The 13,202-nt window shown below is 42.7% G+C and overlaps 1 long non-coding RNA gene across 1 annotated transcript; it reads left to right on the forward strand.

Moving 5' to 3' along the window:
- The first annotated feature begins 1,680 nt into the window (after positions 1-1,680).
- On the forward strand, positions 1,681-4,745 carry LOC311364025. Its single transcript, XR_014639108.1, has 3 exons — positions 1,681-1,770; positions 4,228-4,438; positions 4,565-4,745. It is a non-coding gene; the product is annotated as an uncharacterized lncRNA (long non-coding RNA).
- Positions 4,746-13,202: the final 8,457 nt, after the last annotated feature.

The raw sequence follows: 13,202 nt of genomic DNA on the forward strand, positions 1-13,202 counted from the left end.
TCCCCCTAAAAAAATTATTTTTTACAGGAAATACACATTGACCAGTAAAACTACTTCCTATTATTTACTCATTTAAAATAATCTCCATTGATGCTGAAGCTTATTATCCATGTACATAATGTGGAAATATGTAGGTTACTTTGCTTATTCATGAAAGTATGTGGTTAAGATAATGTTTCTCATACTAATCTTTCATGTACATTTCTGTAATATAAATATATGAGCTAGCAGTACACAATTCATATACATGGCATTTACTTTCCTTAAAGTCACCTACATTACTGAGTGAAAATAATGCATTTTTAGCACATCAGCAGTACTCCTATATATCTCTAAATACATGTAACTCTTATGAGAAATAATTAACGCTATTCTTCATCAGTGTACTGAAGAAATAAATTATAACACTAACGTTTCTGAATATTTAAAATTAACTTTTCACATAAAAATATTACTCCTTTTTAATCTCATCTCTTCAATTCATATTTCATTACTACACATACACCTTGACATGACCACCAAATAAACAGCAAATAACCACAACACACAAATAAGCCACGTTAAAAATATATATATTATATAAAAACGATATACAATTTACACACACTTATACACATGAAGACACTATTTGAACACTTATTAAAACATCACAATTGACCATCCCTAGCAAAGAGCAGCTCCACCTCTAGCTCCTCTTTCTTCTTCTTAGGTCATCAACTGTAGGCTAATGTTTAAGCTTTAGTAGGCCTAAGTAAGTTTTAGCTCACCCATCAGCTGATGTACGTCCGCCACTCTCTCTCTCTCTCTATCTCCCGCCCCCACTCACACTCGCTTTCTCACGCTCCCTCTCTCTCTCTAAGTTCCTCCCGTACACTTTTCATCTAAAACAAAAATAAACAAATACTACCAAACACGTTCTGTTTCTACATAAACGTGTTAGCGTGAAATCAAATGGTGTTGTTAATAAACAATTCAGTAAAACAACATAAAACCGAAAACAGGTTAACCCACCAATGCATAGGCTACTATCAACAACGTTGAATACAGAGGAAAAAACATTACAAATCACTTTAACACACGAACATAAAATACAATTCACGGAAAACACAAATGCCTCTTACCTGTGAAAAGAACAAAATGCGAGTCTTAGCTGCGTCAAATATCAGAAGTGCGCACGTCATATTTTCTCCAGTACACTGATGAAAAATAGCATTAATTATTTAGTGATATATTGCTGTTATACAAGATTGTTAATTACAGCCTTTAAATAGGAAGTAGTTAAATATGTTTCTATGCTAGGCCTACTTTTATTTTTACAGTATCTGGTAAAGTTGTTGCTTCAAATATGTTTTTTAACAGTCAGTAAGAGAACTGTGCAATGTGTTTATTTGGCTCACTGTTTTTACTAATTATTGTGCTGACTTTGTTTGTAGGTCTACATAGTGTGGTTGTAACCGAAATGTGTATTCGCCAAGTACCGCGAGATTTGCGCACGCACTTCCTATTTTAACGCAGAACACACAGGTAAGACTCACATCTTTCTTTTCTCTTCGTTGATACCTTGTGTTTCTCTCACAGGTAAGACGCATTTGTGTTTTCCATGATTTGTATTTTATGTTTGTGTGAGAAAGTCATTTGCAAACTGGGTTAACCTATTTACGGTTTTATGTTGTTTTACAGAACATGGTGAAATTCAATTCACCCAGCAAATGTCCCTCAATGGCCGCAAATCTGGTCGAAAGCGTCAGGCGTGCGCTCCAGTCGTCTGCTGTAAGTATTAAATGTGTTTCTATTTTATAGGGTTTTTATTATCATGACAGTGTTTAAACAACTATATTGTTCATTTGTAGTTGTTCTCAACAATGTGTGCAATGATGTCGCTGTATTGTGTCTCCGTTATCTGGACTTTAAAGATGAACTGAACTGAAATTTTAAGTTTAGTTGATATAACAAATGTATTGTCTGCCTTCTCATTGGTACAAGGACTAAAATGGCTGAACTTGTTAAAAGGGATAAAATTGTATGGCGAAAGTGTAGTTTTTGTAACATGTGAGCCGCCATGTTGGATTTCAACAATCAGCTACGTCACTGGCATGGTAAGCTGCTCTGTGGCCAACTAGCGGCCATAGCAGGTAATGAGTCTGAGGCGAACTGAAATGGCTACGGAAACGCAAACAATGAGAATTCATCAAATTCATCATCTGTATTTCTTTCTCTCTTCCCCCTGCCTTGACAACAAAATGATTCGTGATTTACTAGTGTTTAAACCAAGGCATGTAAAGTAAGCCCATAACAGATTGTCGCAGCATGTTGACTTTAGGCTACGATAGCCAGAGATGAACACGTCAATGAGTAAAGTAATGAGTAGATGACGTCTGACATATTGTAGCAGCTAGCGCTATAAATCCAGAGCATACTCAAATCCTTGGTATTCGGCTGAGGGGAAAAGATCCCTAATATAGGCGACAGCACAGGATGGGATCGGAATTCTGTTCCTCTTTCCCAAATGCCCTCTCGCCCAAAGCGTGAACTGCCGGTATGCAGTCAACCTAAACAGTCTGAGAAAAGCATAAATATATAAACCAAGTCGCCCAGTCGCCAGTGTTGCATACCTACTATTTATGGGGCGCTCCAGCGTCTCAGCTCGGACGTCCCTTAAGCCCAGTTCAGACCAAAGATTCGCGACGCAACTGCTTGCGACGAGACGGGCTGAGACGTTCTAAAAACGGGGCAGTTCACACCGCTGCACCGGGCGGCGACGGTGGGTGGTTTATAGCAACTGTGAACTCTCTGGCACAGCTGAGAGCCGCATCAGCATCACTTCCATCCTGCTAAAAAGTAATCTAACTTAGGTTGGCGATTAGTTTTATTTTGGTTGAGAGTAGGCTGGAGTTGCTCTGTTTCGCCATTCTATACTACTTCAGCATTGTAGTAATTCGCTGGAGCTTAGTTTGTTTAGATCCCGCTAGTTGGATACATTGCATTCTTTCGTAGTGGTGACTTCTCGACTGCAAGGGAAGCTCGGCTTCACCTAAAATTTCGAAAATTAAATGGTCAGATATATATACTGTTAACATTTCATTGATTAAAAATGCGTTAGAACACTTACATCTCGAAGACGAGTCCGTTCAGAATCAGCTGCTTATCGCCGGTCGACTGACTCGATCCTTCTCATACACTTGCGTGTTTAATTTGCGTGTGTTTAGACAGATGGGCACACACGCACTTACGCGCGCACCAAACATCACCCTCATTCATTCTTTTAAACACTCACTCGCGGTAAAACTGTTTTCTCACGATCAAATACTCATCAATCCTAAAAGTAATGGGCTTGTACACGACATCTGCGTCAAGAACATATGTGTTTGCTGTACGGTGTTTGCAGATGCATTGATTTAAAAGTACAACTTACCGCTGTATCAGCTGTTCTTTCCCAAATCATTTAACTAATCATTTACCCTAAAACTAGATTTTGTTATTATTTTAACGCATGGCATAGCCTACTATACTTCATACATGCAGCCCTATGGAAAAAAATGTTTCCACAATCCACACGCTGTTTCTATGCAGTTTCACACGTATGAATAATCTTTGACATCATAATATTTAACATGCAAGTGTAGTGGTGCCTGGTTGCTGCAGGGGAAAATCAGCTTTGCGGGTGCAAACTAGCAACGACACATGCGTCGGTGTAGAAAGTCAATTGCGCAAGATAGGGCCCTTCTTCTGTTTGGAGCACATGGCTAATTTGCATACGCACAGGACTGTCGGAATGGGAGCACCTCTGACAGCATGTAACCATAACAACGGCTAACGTGGTCCCGTTAAAATAATGTCAATGAATCAGCTCAAGCCTAACATTATCTACAATTGTTGTTCTGGAACCAAAGATAATACCGTTGGCATCTACAACTTGTAGGCCTATTTAATAAGCCTAAATTGCTGTGTCCTGATTGGCTGAAGAGAAATAGCCACATCGTTGGGTTCTAAAACTGGACCTGGTGATTTGACATGGAGAGAGGGAGGGAACTGTGGTGAGGGGTCAGTTTGTATTAGTTTGCATGTATGTTTAGTGCTACATTAGTGAAGTTTTATTGATTTTATCTGATTTGTATTTGGGTAAACATTGGTGTAAAAAGGAAAGTTTAATTATTAAAGACTTTATTCAGTGTGGTTGATCAGTTCTATTAACTTGTATGTATGATTAATATTTTTGTTTGTTCGTAGGATGCAGTCTTAGATCCAAGTATGACAAGAGAAGAGGTCTACAACGCTCTCATCCAATCACATGGATTTGCCTTAGATGCCATAATACACACAGAAAGGCAGAAGAACAGTGCAGAGCAAGAGTTGGCTGCACTACAATTGGAGCACTCTGCCTTGCAAAGAAAGATGGAAGACCTTACAAAGAAAGTGGAGCTCCTCTCTGCCAGGCTTAGTACGTTGGTTATGTTTTATTAATGTGTGGTGGTGAATTTTTTTGAACAAGACATTAGATGGAATAAATCCTTTACTGTCACAATTGAGAATATATATTTTGTATGTGTGTGCGTGTCAATGGCAGGACTCTCAAGGGGAGCCTGATGCAGGAAACCAGGAGGAAGAAGAAGACGCCCCTAACCAGGAGGAGTCCAGCCTGGAGGAGCCCTAACCAGGGCGCTCAGCAGGACTTTAGAGACACCACAACTACAAAAGGAACGCCTGTGTCTTAGTGTAAATAATACACATACTTTTATAGAATAAACTTTTTTTGTGTGGCCTATTTGTGTGTTGTGTTTATTTGGTGTTTATGTAAAAGTATGTGTAGAAATTAAATATGAATTGAAGAGATGTGATTTTCAATTCTTAACATAATATCAGTAGAAAGACAGTTTTTTTTTTTTCTGACAGTTAATTTTAATCTCCAGAAACATTACTGTTGGTGCTTTAGTTATAAGATTGAGGTTGATCCACAGGGAAAATTAGTTAATGTGTTAACATAACTCAGTTAGATTAGTATATAATATGTGGAGTGTGTAAGAGGAAATAAATGAAAGAGCTTTACATTTATTAAAATGTTATATACAAAAAATATTATCAAACACAGCATTCCTTTGGTGACTCTGATCTTCCTGAAAATACACTTGCTGCTCATGATGGTTAAACTCAGCCTGACAGCTCTGCTCTGCAGATCCACTAAATGCTACAACTGCAAATGGCCGTGCTCCTACACCTATAGCTGACCATTTACCTAAACCTCCTGTTAAAATACAATCATCTGCTATACCTCTTGGGTGTGTCATGACACTATAGCTCACCAAAGAAAACTTAAAAGCAACACAACTGACGCATACAGACATACAAAAAATCTATTTGCACCCATACCCAAAACCAAAAGTTAGACATTAAATACTTTTACCAGATCTTTGCTACCATTGTAATTTAACAAACCCATTTTAAGGAATTCATCAGATCTGCTTGGATTGCTTGAAATTGGTCAGTAGGCTACAGTCTAAAATGTTGTTCAGTAAAATGTGTGCGATTTGTGACTGTACAATGAAGGGTGTGTCTGTAGCTTGACATCAAAGTTGGCCAGGATCAATCAAATGTCAAACTGTGGTGCCATTTCCAGCAGTTTGCAGTGATTTTCTAATTCCATCACTGCAATCTAGACATGTAGCTGTTCTACATTGAATTACCCCCCGGGCGAGACCCACTCCGTGCCCCCCCCACCACCACCACCCGAAGTTGTTGAGGGGGGGGTGGGGGCGCGATTACGGGCTGGCGGAGTTGTTGACGGGGGGCGCGATTACGGGCTGGCGGAGTTGTTGACGGGGTGGGGGGGGGGGTCCTGATCTGAATACAGGACTTGAAGTTCAGACCTCAGGCTCCCAATCAAAGTGATGGCCAAGTGGCCAACTACCAAATTATATTAAACTTGAACAAGGAAATGTGGGAATTATGTTCAACTGAAGCATAAGTATGAAATGTACGATGAAAATTGTCTAGCAATTTCGCCAAGCAAATATCAAGAAATAGGTTGCAGTTCGTCTTTCGACTCGCTTGCAAAATCCGCGATGGGACTGAGGACTAAAGAGAGCTCCGGCGACTTTTTATAGTTCATAATCGCTGTCAATCAAACGGCAACTCAGTCTTTCGCAGACCCTCCAATCATCACGCAGAAGCCCAGCGTCCCGGCCAGCCCACTCCTCCATTCACCCCCAGAGACGCTGAGCGTCCGTGGGAGGGACATAATCGCAGCATTATCCAATGACCGTCGACTTTCAAGGCACTAAAAAAAGCTGTTCTATGCAGCCCCATTGAAGTGGACGGACGCTGAGCTTCAACAGGCAAATGCACTGTGATACGGGAGTGAATGAGAAGGAAATCGAGTCAGTCGACCTGCGATAAGCAGCTGATTCTGAACAAACTCGCATTTTTAGTCAATGAAATGTTAACAAAACAGTATATATTTGACCATTTAATTGTTGAAATTTTAGGGGAAGCTGAGCTTCAGTGGCGGTTCTAGACCAGTTTTAATGGGGGGGCCGGGATGGGGCCGGCTTTTGTGTTAGAGGGGCACATACAACCCAGGAAAAAAAGCCATATGCCTCATTCAGACAGGGATAAATAAGACTAATAACAGTGTTTACAATTTCAACAATTTTAATTGGGCTGTAAACTAAAACATTGACAGAAAAACAGAACAGATTCACTTTGCAAAAAGAAAAAGAGTGCTTGCATGTTAGTATGGGAATACATCAATTAATTGCAATGATGTCCACCTAATGTTTTAGGGTCACCAATTCAGTCAAAACACATGTGCAAAAACTCTGCACATCCACCAATGTTCATTCACTAGAGTAACAGTATTCTACGGTTTTTGTGTTGTTTAGCAAATCTTAGCAGATATCTGTCATTTTATCAGTGACGCAGACTCCTCGTTCGGGGGGGCCACAGGGGGGTCCAGACTCAGAGTTACGGGGGCACTGCCCCCCCCCCCCCCCCTAGAACCGCCACTGCTGAGCTTCCCTTGCAGTCTTAGAGAAATCGCCACTGCTTTAAAGTAATGTAAGCCAAAAAGGTTGGCCAGCTAACAGCTAGCTAGCCATAACAGCTAACGTTACTATAGCATTCCATTCTAAACTAAGCAGAGTCGTCCTCCAGTCAGACCTCTTCCCCTCATCCCTGTTTTCTGTGCTTGTTCCGTTCTTTTGTCAGTTGTTGGTTTGGGGTGGTGACGATTCCGACATGTTCTCCAAACGTTCGTCAAATACTTTGTCAAGCCATCAGCGGTTACCAGCCAACCCGCTCTACCCCCTGAGCTAATGCCGCCCTATGACAAATATAGGACATAATGACGGGCTGCGACGCCTGGCTGGTGTCGGCTGGTCTGTCGTCACAGCCAGCCAGCCAACACCAGCCAGACGCCTTTTAGCCAGCCAGACAGAGCCAGCAGTCAGCCAGAGCCAGCAGCCAGCCAGCTGACACCAGCCAGATGCCTTTTAGCCAGCCAGCCAGAGCCAGCAGTCAGCCAGAGCCAGCAGCCAGCCAGCTGACACCAGTCAGACGCCTTTTAGTCAGCCACCCAGCAGCCAGCCAGAGCCAGCAGCCAGCCAGAGCCAGCAGCCAGAGCCAGCAGCCAGAGCCAGCAGACAGCTGCCAGCCAGCCAGAGCCAGCAGACAGCTGCCAGCCAGCCAGAGCCAGCAGACAGTCGCCAGTCAGCCAGAGCCAGCAGACAGCCGCCAGCCAGCCAGAGCCAGCAGCCAGCAGCCAGTTGCCAGCCAGCAGTCAGCCAGCAGACAGCTGCCAGCAAGCCAGAGCTCTCTCTCTCTCTCTCTCTCTCTCTCTCTCTCTCTCTCTCTCTCTCTCTCTCTCTATAGACCTGGGGTCTGTTTTATATCAGAGAGGGTCTCAAGGAGATAAAAGATTGTAGCTCTTCCCAGACCTACACCCTACCCATCCAACATGTATATCTGAAAATCAGGCCTTGACTCTTGCGTCTTCTCACACACTTGTGGTGGTTGATAATTAAGATAATTCAGGTAGATTCTAATTTCTATCTTTAGAAATTAAACTATTATTTCTGGTTCTCTATTACTTATTCCTATAAATATGCAGCTTCCGGTGATCTTGCCATGATCATTGCACTCAACAACAGAAATAGTCAATGCACACTGAGCATGAATAATAACTTCACACATGAGGCAGTCATTTCCTCTGACTCTGGGAGGCGCGTCCTGTCTGGCGCACCTTAGACTCCAAAGTCTGTTTCCTAGCCAGTGGAACCTAGTTTAAGACAAAAACAAAAACATGTACAGCAGCTCAGCTGTCACACATAGCGTTGTTATAGAAATGAGTGCGCTATCGTTTGTTGTAAAAGCAGGCTAATTAATTTATCTTTAAATTAGTCAATGACTGAAATGCTCTATTAAGGGGATACCTCCTCAGTTTGTGTTAATGAACCTTTACATAGAACTCATGAACTTGTAAGCATGCTTACAATGCTTTGAGGGTTGTTCAGAATATTGTGATACCGAACAAATATCATCATAGTCATAGTCATAGTCATCATAGATCATCATAGTAATAAAATGTATCGTTTTTTGGTTATTTCTTAAACAGAATATAGGCTACCCCGATTATATTCCCTCAAAACCCCCAATGAGCATGAAAAACGCAACAATCTATTTACCTAGCAAACAACCACTGAACGAAGATAATGACATAATAATAGGTACATAATAAAAGGTACATTTTGCACTAGAAATGTAATCAAAACCCATTTTAATGATGAAACAATCTCATTATCTCTAATCTTATTACATTTTCCACTGAGAATGATGAATGTGAGCCATCTTGTTGCCAGTTTGCTGGTGACCAGATGAGCGTTGGAGGCAGTGCGCGGTGTTTGGATGCTCTGCTGCCCACAGAAGCTGATGGGCAGGATTTTCGTATCAACTGCATCAAAATTAGATTTTGGCGTACGCACAGCATGCAGTTTGAAAGTGTCAAATTGTGCCATTTGTCCTCAGACTGATTGATGAGATCGGATGCAAACACCATATGCAGACTGGAAACCTTCCAAAAAAGAATCTGCTGATGACGGTTGGGCTGAACTCGGTGGAAGGACGCACAAGACGGCGAAGGATGGTCAAGGCCCTGGTAACAGATGTTCAATAGAAGGATGGTCAAGGCCCTGGTAACAGATGTTCAATAGAAGCCGATTTACATCCTTGTGTTCATTTGCTAATCTGAATATATTATATATATATAAGATTAGCTAAACTGAAGATATATATATATATATATATATATATATATTATATAAACAGCTATTTATATAATACTAGTTTTTCATTGCATAGCCTAATTTTGTGATATGCATAGTGGCACTTTATATTGATTAAGTTATACTGTTTCAAACAAAGAGGATATGGCCTTAGTCCTGTTTATGTCTCCTCTTGTCACGTTTTGGCCTACATTTGTGATTGAATCTCTGTTAGTGTTTGTTTTTTGTGGGGGGGGGGGGCAGGGCCTCGTAGATATTCAAATATATTCAAATACATTGCTTGATATCCATTCGAACGATTTTTCTTAAAGGTGACAGCCCTATATAGTAGTAGTATAGTCGTTTTTAATAATAAGGCAGAGCGAGCTGCATGCAAATATCTTCCGGTTTCATGCTGATGATGACACCGATAGCTCTCAGGCAGCTGGCCCCTCGACATCGGCTCAAGTTACCCCTATATTTTCTTTCCTACGCTATATCCTGTCATGGTGTTGTTCAGTATGTAAAAAATTAAAATGTAATGGTTGCTTTTGGTGCAGAAGACTGTAGAACTCCTTTTTTGCCACTCAATGAACTACTCAGGAATCGGTAAGAGAATTCATAAGGAATTGGATTGATAGGCAGAATCGACAATGGCATCGATATTGATAAAAATCAATTCCCACCCCTAGCCATGATTGGCCGAAGTCTTTGAAGAACGAGGAATGCAATAGCTGCCCAGCTGAGGTTCTTCTTGTGAAATGCAAACGTCTGCATGGCATATCCGTGAATATCTGTGAATATCTAGGCTCCCTCCTCAAGTCTTTCCTCCCTATTCCTGACCTTTGTGTGACAGATGTTGTATTGAGCTGTGGTACGTCGTTAGCCCAATCTGTGCAAACAAAGACAGATTTGATTTTCAATGAGCTTCAATCTCAGCAGAGGTCCTGTTTGAGCCTTGCAATAGGGTTGAAACTGTGGCATCAGGGAGTAACAACTCCTCTGCTATGTGTGTCGGGCTACTAAGTGCTCTTTACAGGTTGGGACGCTGCCTAACTAAGTTCTTTGTTGAGAAAGCCACCGGCTGTAAGGTCTGTAGGCGTTCTTCCAGCCTGCTGGCCTCATGCTGTCTACTCTCTTAGGACACACTGTCTCTTCTGTGCCACGCCCAGACCCCTGGGAGAGATACGTCTCATTGTCACACCTCCTCAGCTTCACACCTGTTGTGATGTCTAAACTGTGGTCGATCGAGATGTTCTCTGCGTGTTTGGCAGTTGGTTGCTTTTTGATTTAGATGTCTTGGTTCCATTCTAGATGTCTTGGCTACAGCTTCCCCTTGTCTTTCATTAGATTGTATTTGTTTGGTTGTGTGGTGTACCGTTTGAGAGCCACTGATCCCAGAGCTGAGCTCTGATGATGAGTTCTGTGTTCACGCTCTGGGAAAGGTTGAGGGTCCACCAGCTCTGCTGTCACCACAGTGACTGAAGAGGTACGTGTTCTGTAGCTCTAATCGCACAGGCTGTTATTGCTTAAGTATTTATAAATGAACTAGTTATTAGAGCAGAGCAGTGGCTAGCTTAGCTTTTTAGTGCAACCCTGTTTGTATGTGAATAATGTAGTGCCCAAAGGAAAATACACAAATGAATATGGATCAGGAATATACATAAATAACACTTGAGGAAGCTTTATCGTATCATCACAGGCACAAAAACACTTTTCACCTCATTTTGCAATTGGGAACACAAAGGACTTGAGAGAAACACATTCCCCCGGTTATAAAAGAGACCGAAATGAATGAGGATCATTAACAGATGGCTTTCAGAGAGTGGTTTTTCTTCTACCACCGCTTCCTTCACTCACACATGTTGGAATCCATTTCCCTCCTTCGTGCTCTTCCATTACAAACATGATTTTTTTTGTCCTTATCAAGCCCTTCCCTTCCCGAGTCACAGGGACGGCTCCCAGCGAGCAGAGAGCCCTTCCTCCAGAGTGGGAGCTGTTTCTCTGGGGCTTTCATCCAGAGTGGAGTATGTATTACTAAGATAAATCCTAATGACTTCCCGCTGCCCTCTGCCTCCTGGTTGACTGCTCCTGGTTTAAAGTCCTCCCGGCGACGCTCTCCTTCTCCACAACACATTCATCATTCATGGGATCCTGGGGCTCAGCAGCACAACATGTTATCACTTTTTGTCTAATCGTTTCTTCGCTGTGGAGCTAAGACACTCCAAACTAGTCATTACCCATGATAACCCCAGACTGGATGCAGGATGCCACTCAAATGAGTCACGTTGACTATGGAATACCTGATACAATAAAACAGTCATGTTAGATTTTCTGAACATCTCATGGCTGTATGTTTTATTTTATTACATTACATCACATTATTACATACACAATTATCACAGTCAATTCCATAACATTGTGTGTAGATGTGTTGCATAGAAGGTTTCTAGCCAGTTGGCTAATTTGCAGCCCCAGTCCCTGGTCAGGCCTTTCTGAAAAAGATAATCCAAATATAATTTCTAAAATAACGTATAGTGTATAGGCATAGTGTGAGTTACACAGTCATGAGTTACCACATAACATGAGCAGCGCACTGTATGCATGTGTGCATAAACTTAAAGACATAAAGGACATTACAGAACAACACATCACATAACACCACAAACCCCAAACGCCCAGCTGCTCGCACCCGCCCACCTACACCCACCCCCACAGTGAGGGCCCGGGCCCCTACCCAGACCCCTACAGTGAGGGGCCACTACCCAGACCCCTACAGTGAGGGGCCACTACCCAGACCCCCACAGTGAGGGCCACTACCCAGACCCCCACAGTGAGGGCCACTACCCAGACCCCCACAGTGAGGGCCACTACCCAGACCCCCACAGTGAGGGCCACTACCCAGACCCCCACAGTGAGGGGCCCCTACCCAGACCCCCACAGTGAGGGCCACTACCCAGACCCCCACAGTGAGGGCCCCTACCCAGACCCCCACAGTGAGGGCCACTACCCAGACCCCCACAGTGAGGGCCACTACCCAGACCCCCACAGTGAGGGGCCCCTACCCAGACCCCCACAGTGAGGGGCCCCTACCCAGACCCCCACAGTGAGGGCCACTACCCAGACCCCCACAGTGAGGGCCACTACCCAGACCCCCACAGTGAGGGCCCCTACCCAGACCCCGCCCGTGGGGTGAGCCCTGGCAGCCATGCGCGACCAGCCAGGCATCTGGCACAGACAATACACTACAACAAGGACAATTGAGTGTGTGTGTGTGTGTGTGTGTGTGTGTGTGTGTGTGTGTGTGTGTGTGTGTGTGTGTGTGTACGTGCATCTGCGCATCTACTCAATGGTTACATGTTTGGTTTTTTTCAGCCAGTATTTCACATTTTCTATTAAATGTTCAGTTTTTTTTCAGTTCAGTTTGTGTTTTTATTTCCGTTGGTAAATCATTCCAAAAATGGGTCCCTATCACTGAAAAACATGACTGGCCGAAAGTTTTGCGCCCCTCTGCTATGCAGTTGCCACCCACTGCTCCCCTTATGGCCACTCTTCTTGTAATTATTTTTGTCACAAAAGGACAGAGTACGGAGGGAGCTAGATTATTTGCGCATTTAAAAGTCAGTTTAAGAATAGAGAACTTAATGAAGCTGTCAAAACTTAAAAGCTTGTATTTCTGTACAATTAATCAGTGGTGCCACATTGTTGGTTTCCATTATTTCCAGTGCCTGTATGATGATATGACGGGTTTGACTGTTGTCTGGGAGGCTTGCCCATACAGGAACACAGTAAGATAAGTGAGAGAGTATCATAGCATGAAAAGCAGTAAAGCTGCCTTGACAGGTATATGATGCCTTATCATTCTGAAACAGTTCAGGTTTGTCCGGACAGTCTTGCCTAGTTTGTTAATGTGTTTATTGAATTTGAGTTGGGAGTCCAATATAATACCTA

Source organism: Micromesistius poutassou (genome assembly GCF_964030765.1).
Source record: "Micromesistius poutassou genome assembly, chromosome: 19".
Taxonomy (NCBI): domain Eukaryota; kingdom Metazoa; phylum Chordata; class Actinopteri; order Gadiformes; family Gadidae; genus Micromesistius; species Micromesistius poutassou.